The sequence below is a fragment of the Ananas comosus genome, unplaced genomic scaffold (assembly GCF_001540865.1).
Source record: "Ananas comosus cultivar F153 unplaced genomic scaffold, ASM154086v1, whole genome shotgun sequence".
In the NCBI taxonomy this organism is placed as follows: Eukaryota; Viridiplantae; Streptophyta; class Magnoliopsida; order Poales; family Bromeliaceae; genus Ananas; species Ananas comosus.
Genome location: NW_017890630.1, coordinates 12127 through 19105, shown reverse-complemented (window position 1 = coordinate 19105; position 6979 = coordinate 12127). Strand labels below are relative to the sequence as shown.

The following is a 6979-nucleotide window of genomic DNA, read 5'->3' as shown; positions in this document are numbered from 1 at the left end:
TTATTAGGAATTTCAGCAGAGATAATTTTATCAATATCATCACCAGTTGGGTATTTATCTTCGGCATTCAAAAATAATAAAATATGAGCATGCGGTAGACCACGCTTTTGAAACTCTATAGTGTAGACAACTGCAGTAAAAAAAAAATCATTACTATCATATAAATATTATTTTTGAATGCCGAAGATAAATACCCAACTGGTGATGATATTGATAAAATTATCTCTGCTGAAATTCCTAATAAGCACAAGCATCCAGTTTTGCACGAAGCTGTTTAGAACTTTATGATATATGGTCCTTATGGGATATCTCATAAAAACTCTCCCTGTATGAAGGATGGGAAGTGTTCCAAATATTTTCCTAAAAAGTTTAATAGTGGAACAGTTATTGATGACGATGGCTACCCTATCTACAAGCGTAGAGATGATGGTTCGACCGTTGAAAAGAATGGTATCCTTTTGGATAATAGATTTGTAGTACCATATAATCCATTGCTTCTAATAAAGTATCAAGCTTACATCAATATGGAATGGTGCAATCAATCAAGGTCCATAAAATTTCTATTCAATTATGTCAATAAAGGACATAATCGTGTTACTGCAGCATTCTATCAGAGTACAAGTGAATCTGAACACTTGCAAGATGAAATGAAGATGTACTATGACTATAAGTATGTATCTCCATGTGAGGCTGTATGGAGGATTTTTGGCTTTGATATCAATTATAGAGAACCACCAGTTGAGAGGTTATCTTTCCATCTTCAAAATGAGCAAACTGTTGTCTTTGATGATGATGAGCCTATTGATTCTATTGTAGGCAGAACTGAAAATAATCAAACTATGTTTTTGGCTTGGATGGAAGCTAATAAGAATTTTGAAGAGGCTAGAAATTTGACTTATGGAGAATTTCCCACCAAATTTGTATGGAAAAAAGATCTTCGCAATTGGCGTCCAAGGAAACGCAGCTTCTCAATTGGAAGACTATATTATATTCCACCAGGAAGTAGTGAATTACATTACATGCGAATTTTATTGAACTTTTGCAAATGTCCTAAAAGTTATGAAGATATCAGAACTGTGAATGGTGTTCTATCCCCTTCGTACAAAGATGCTTGCTATGCGTTGGGGTTGTTGGATGATGATAAAGAGTATATAGATGACATTAAAGAAGCAAGTTCATGGGGTTCGGCTCATTACTTAAGAAGACTTTTTGCAACTATGTTATTCTCAAATTGTCTATCCAGACCAGAATTTATTTGGGACACTATTTGGCATCATTTATCTGATGATATCTTGCACAAACAGAGGACTCTACTTCAGCACGATAGTAACATTCTTACACTTAATACTAATATTTGAATGAATTGATTTTGCAATTCTTTGAGTTACTTATATTTCATATATAAACTATTATATGTTAGTTAGAATTTATAACTAATTATAGCTTTTAATTTTTATATTTGTAGCTTTGCAATTAAAAGATGATGAGTTGAAAATTTTGACTCTTGCTGAGATTGATAAGTTGTTGCGTAGCAACGGAAAAAGTCTAGCAGAATTTCCTCCGATGCCTTTACCTAATGAACATCTTTTATTTGGAGCCAGAAACAAGCTTCTTCAAGATGAACTTTGTTATGATAGAAATTCCATGACAAGAGAGCACAAAACCTTGATGTCATCTCTTACTGATGAACAGAAAGGTGTCTATGAGACAATAATTAGTGCTGTGTCAAAGAATGAGGGAGGTGTTTTCTTTCTGTACGGGTATGGTGGAACAGGAAAAACTTTCATATGGCGAACTTTATCTGCAGCCATAAGGTCTAAGGGTCAAATTGTTCTTAATGTTGCTTCTAGCGGAATAGCATCACTTCTACTTCCGGGGGGAAGAACAGCTCACTCTAGATTTGGGATCCCACTAGCAATAACTGAGGAGTCGACCTGTAATATAAAACAGGGTAGTGATCTGGCAGAGTTGTTAATTCATACGAAGCTTATCATATGGGATGAAGCTCCAATGGCACACAGGTTTTGTTTTGAAGCTCTTGACAGGACATTAAGAGATATTCTACGGTTTTCTAATCCATCAACTTGTGAGCAACCATTTGGGGGTAAAGTCATCATTTTTGGAGGTGATTTCAGGCAAATTCTTCCTGTTATTCCTAAAGGGACAAGACAAGATATTATTTTTGCAACTATTAATTCTTCTTATCTTTGGAGTTTTGTTAAGGTTCTTACTTTGACAAAAAAATATGAGGCTAAAGACAGGCTCATCTAATTACCATCTAGAAGAGATGAGAAAGTTCTCAAAGTGGATACTAAGTGTGGAGATGGAGATGTCGGTGAGAAGAATGATGGTGAAGAAATTATAGAAATACCTGATGAATTTCTCATAAAAGAATCAACAAATCCAATTGCATCAATAGTGGATAGTACGTATCCTTCATTGTTAAGCAATATTCATGATTTGCAATACCTACAAGAAAGAGCGATTCTTGCTCCTACTCTTGAAATTGTGGATGCTGTGAATGAATACATGCTTTCATTGTTTCATGGTGAAGAAAAAGTTTATTTGAGCTCTGACAGTGTTTGTAAGACGGATGTGGGCTTAGATGGTCCTGAAGATGTATATACACCTGATTTCTTAAACAGTATTAAATGTTCAGGAGTTCCTAATCACATGCTCAAATTAAAGCAAGGTGCTCTTGTGATGTTATTGAGAAACATAGACAAGTCTTCAGGTTTATGCAATAGAACCAAATTAGTGATCACTCAATTGGGAAAACACATACTAGAAGCAAAAGTGATTTCTAGGAGCAATATTGGGGAGAAGGTGTTTATACCCCATATGGTGATTACTCCATCAGACTCCAAGTTACCTTTTAAAATGCAACGAAGGCAATTCCCGTTGGCTGTGTGTTTTGCTATGACAATAAACAAGAGTCAAGGTCAATCGTTATCACATGTTGAATTGTATCTATCTAGACCGATATTCAGTCATGGTCAGTTATATTTTGCAATATCTAGAGTTCGAAACAAGGACGGATTGAATATTCTAATTTGTGATAAAGATGGTTTGTTATCCAAAATCACAAGCAATATGGTTTTTAAAGAAGTATTTCGGAACATAAAATAGGTGAGCGGTTTATTTTTCTTCATGTTATTTCAAAATTTACAATTTTTCAACAATTCAACTCTGTCATTTTATTTTTTAAATAAATTTAGATCTTTTTTTGAAAAAATTCACTAATATTATGATATTTATCATTTTACTTATCTAACAATTTATCTATATTGTTATTGGAGCAGGTACTTTCCATCTTCATGCAACAAAGTCTTTTTTCTTTATATTTTTTTGAAGACCAACATCTATATATTTTTGAATCTTGAAAAGTTGTATGTCTCCAATATACGTGTGCTTACTCTAATTTGTGTCAAATATGAAAGTTTAGCTGATCTCATTATATGCTTAAATATTAAGGTCATTTATAATTTTTCATATCAATTTTAGTTATCATTTTGTTTTGCACATCAATATGTAAATGTAAATTATTTTGCAGACCAATTCATAGATAATAGAGCATCGTTGAATTTTACTTTTTATTTGAGTATTTACTTTGGTCTATAATTTTTTCCTCTAGCTTTTGTACTTTAATATGTACTATAATTAAGATTGATAGTATATTTCCTTATTTGTTAAAAAAATATAATATTAATTAGAATATTTTTCTTGTATCAACACATAATAACTTTTATTATTCTATATTATTATATTAGCCGTGCATCGCACGGGTCAAAAAACTATCGACTTTTTAAGCTATCAATATTATAATTAAGATTGATATTTGTTAAAAAATATAATATTAATTAGAATTTTTTTTCTTATCATTACATCATAACTTTTGTTATTTTATATTATTATATTAGTCGTGCATCGCACGGGTCAAAAACTAGTTTTATACTATTTGTACAGATATTTACATCATTTGTGTAAATGTTGCACTATTATAGAGGATATTGCAGCATTTAGATGTGTATTACACTCTTTATTTTTGAAAATTAAATTTTATTGCATATTAAATAAAGTTTCAAATTTCTTATACCTTTCTCGTGAAACAAGAAAGAATAAAATATAATTAATAACCTACAGAGTGTAACATCCTCTCAAATAGTGCAACATGCTCTTCCAAATAGTGCAATATCTGTATAAGTATAGTAATTTCCTTGGCTTGGAGTTGGTGAGGGTTAGTATAATAATTTCCTTGGCTTTGAGTTGGTGAGGGTTAGTATAGTAATTTTTAGGGTGGATAAGATTGCCACCTAACCTCCCTTATCCTCATCAACCTAATTAGCTGAGACTTCTCTTTTGGTTTTCTCTCTAGGATTGAGTCGTACGTGGTGGAGGCTTTGGGTGGACCTCAGATTGTCGCCGACGTCGCTCCGAGGAGCCATTTGATCGCGCAAGCGTCATAGTCGCGTCGTTGGGAGGCCGGGCGAGCGCGTGGTTCCGCTTCTTTCGACGTCTCGCTGTCGTGGAGTCGCGGTTGAGGTGGGTTAATGTTATGCTTACCGGATTCTGCGGATTTTCTCCTAATTCTATATGTTGACAGCATGTATTTTTGGGCTTGGTTTAGCATGTTTAGTAGCTCAATTCGTAGATTTGTAAGATTTTTAAATCTGAATAGGAGCCTAAAATATTAGCTAAATTATATATGTTGGACTTGGAATTGACTTTGGAGAAAACTACCGATTCTACACCGTCATATTCTGAAACTAGCAGATTTTGCTCTAGGAGCCGTAGTTTATTTGTATCGCCATAGTTTGTGAGCGGTGGATACCCAGAATAGTGTAGAATAATGTTACACTTGTGCTGGGATGCCGAGATTATTTTTACAATAGTGTTCCGACTGTTCCGGACTGTCGGGTGCCGTTGTGGTTAACGGTGGACCCGGTTTGTTGTTTTAGCTTTAGACTGTGCCAAGGGCATATGATTTATGGTTGTTAAACCAGTTTGACCTATTTGCATCGATTACAGCCTATGATAGCCTGATTGAGCTCGACAGAGACACGCTGCATATTCGGTTGGGTAGCGCTCACGAGTGCCACTCCGGAGTCAGGGTTAGTGCTTTTGCATTGATGTCGGTTTGTCCTGGTTGGACTTGCTCTCCACTAACGACCTATTTTGGTGGCAGTTAGTACAGCTTCGACAGGCGGGACGAGTGTGTTCACAGTCCCTAGTGAGATTGGGTCAGGTTTTGCATTTTTCTACACACAGATAGTGTTGGATCACGATAGTATAGTGGCATATAGCTGTAAATTTATTCCAGCTTTTCTTGCTATCCTTGCTTACATCTGTAGACTTAGTGGGTAAGCTGTTGAGGTCGGTAGTCGTAACCACTGAGGATTACTTCTTTTTGCAGTAGTTCTCACACCCAGTTGTTGAAACCTTTTGCAGAGCCTTCTTCTTCGGCTGCTGCTGCTGCTGCTGCTGATTGGGATCGTGGATAGAGCGCTGCGAGCTAGACCCTTTCCATTTACTACGGAATAGAGTTTTACCAGCTACAGGTAGTTGTAGTTTTTGAGTTCTTATACATACGGATATTGTTTCTCACTGGAGTGAGTCTTTTGTATACCGGATATGATGCATGTATAGTGGACCTCTATTATTATATATGCTTTCTTTTTTAGCAGCTCTATACTACTAGTTGGAGTATTGTATGATTACAGGTACAAGTACAGCTATCGCTTCGTATACAGAGAAAATTTCTTTGTATACAGCGGATTTGTCGCCATGCCCGGGGAAACGAGTAATCCAGGGCGTGACAGATTAAGTTGGTATTAGAGCTTAGCATTAGGTCATTGGGACCTAGGAATCCTAAGTTTGGCAAACCTTAGGAAGGCAAGCCGTGAGAGGCGTAAATTGTCGCGAAAGTCAGCGATTGAACTATTCTAACTCCTCCTAGAGTAGAGTAAGTGACTGAAGGAGTGTCTGTTTCGGCTAAAAAAATTGTGTTGGCTGCAGACGATATAATTTTGAGAAGAAATAGGGGCCGCCTTCTAGACTTTCTTTTGATTGGGTCGAGAGTGTTTGTGTTTTGTATCTGACCCTTATTTCTTTTCTTGGCAGCTATGTATCGACGTCGAGGCCGACCGTCGACGCGGGAGTGTGCCGCACCTCCCGAGATGCCGAAGCAAGCAGAGCCGGGTGCACGGCCAGAGTCGAGCGCACCCCCTGATTTGAGAGAGTAGTTGGCTGCCCTGACCAAGGTGACGAGGCAGCAGGGGGCGTTGTTGCAGAGGATGTGCGAGACATTCGCTCCGCCACAGAGCGCAGTACCGAGAGCACCAGAACAGGCAGCTCCACCCCCGACTACTCTAGTGGCCGCACCCGCCCTGACCGAGGTGACGAGGCAGCAGGGGGCGTTGTTGCAGAGGATGTGCGAGACATTCGCTCCGCCGCCGAGCGCAATACCGAGAGCACCTGAGCAGTCAGCTCAACCTCCGACTACTCCAGTGGCCGCACCAGCCGCAGCTGTACCCCCACCAGTGACAGTTCCTATAGCACTAGTTGCACCTTCTAGAGAGTCGGTACAGATGACTGAGGCTGAGCAGGAGCGGATGACCGAGAGGCTAGCTCATTTTCGCCGTTTTGATCCACCAACCTATGATGGCAGCTGTACAGAGGCCTGGGTTGTTGAGGGCTGGGTCAGTGCGATGGAGAAGCTGTTTGAGAATCTGTTTATTTCTGAGCGGGAGCAGGTACACTTGGAAGTTCACTGCTTTGCTGGTGATGCACATGCTTGGTGGAGAAGGATGAGGCGAGACTATGGGCTGGTGGCATTGCAGATGAAATGCGATTTGTAGCCAGAGACGAGGCACACAGGGTGTATCTTTTTGAGCGAGGATTGAGACCAGAGCTCTTCAGGTTTGTTCAGGCACAGAGGTTGAGGACCTTGGATGCGTCTATTGAGTAGGCTCTATGGGTG

The 6979-nt window shown here is 38.3% G+C and overlaps 1 pseudogene; it reads left to right on the top strand.

The window, feature by feature from the left end:
• Positions 1 to 3129, top strand: part of LOC109703993 — an 8785-nt pseudogene extending 5656 nt beyond the window's left edge.
• Positions 3130 to 6979: the final 3850 nt, after the last annotated feature.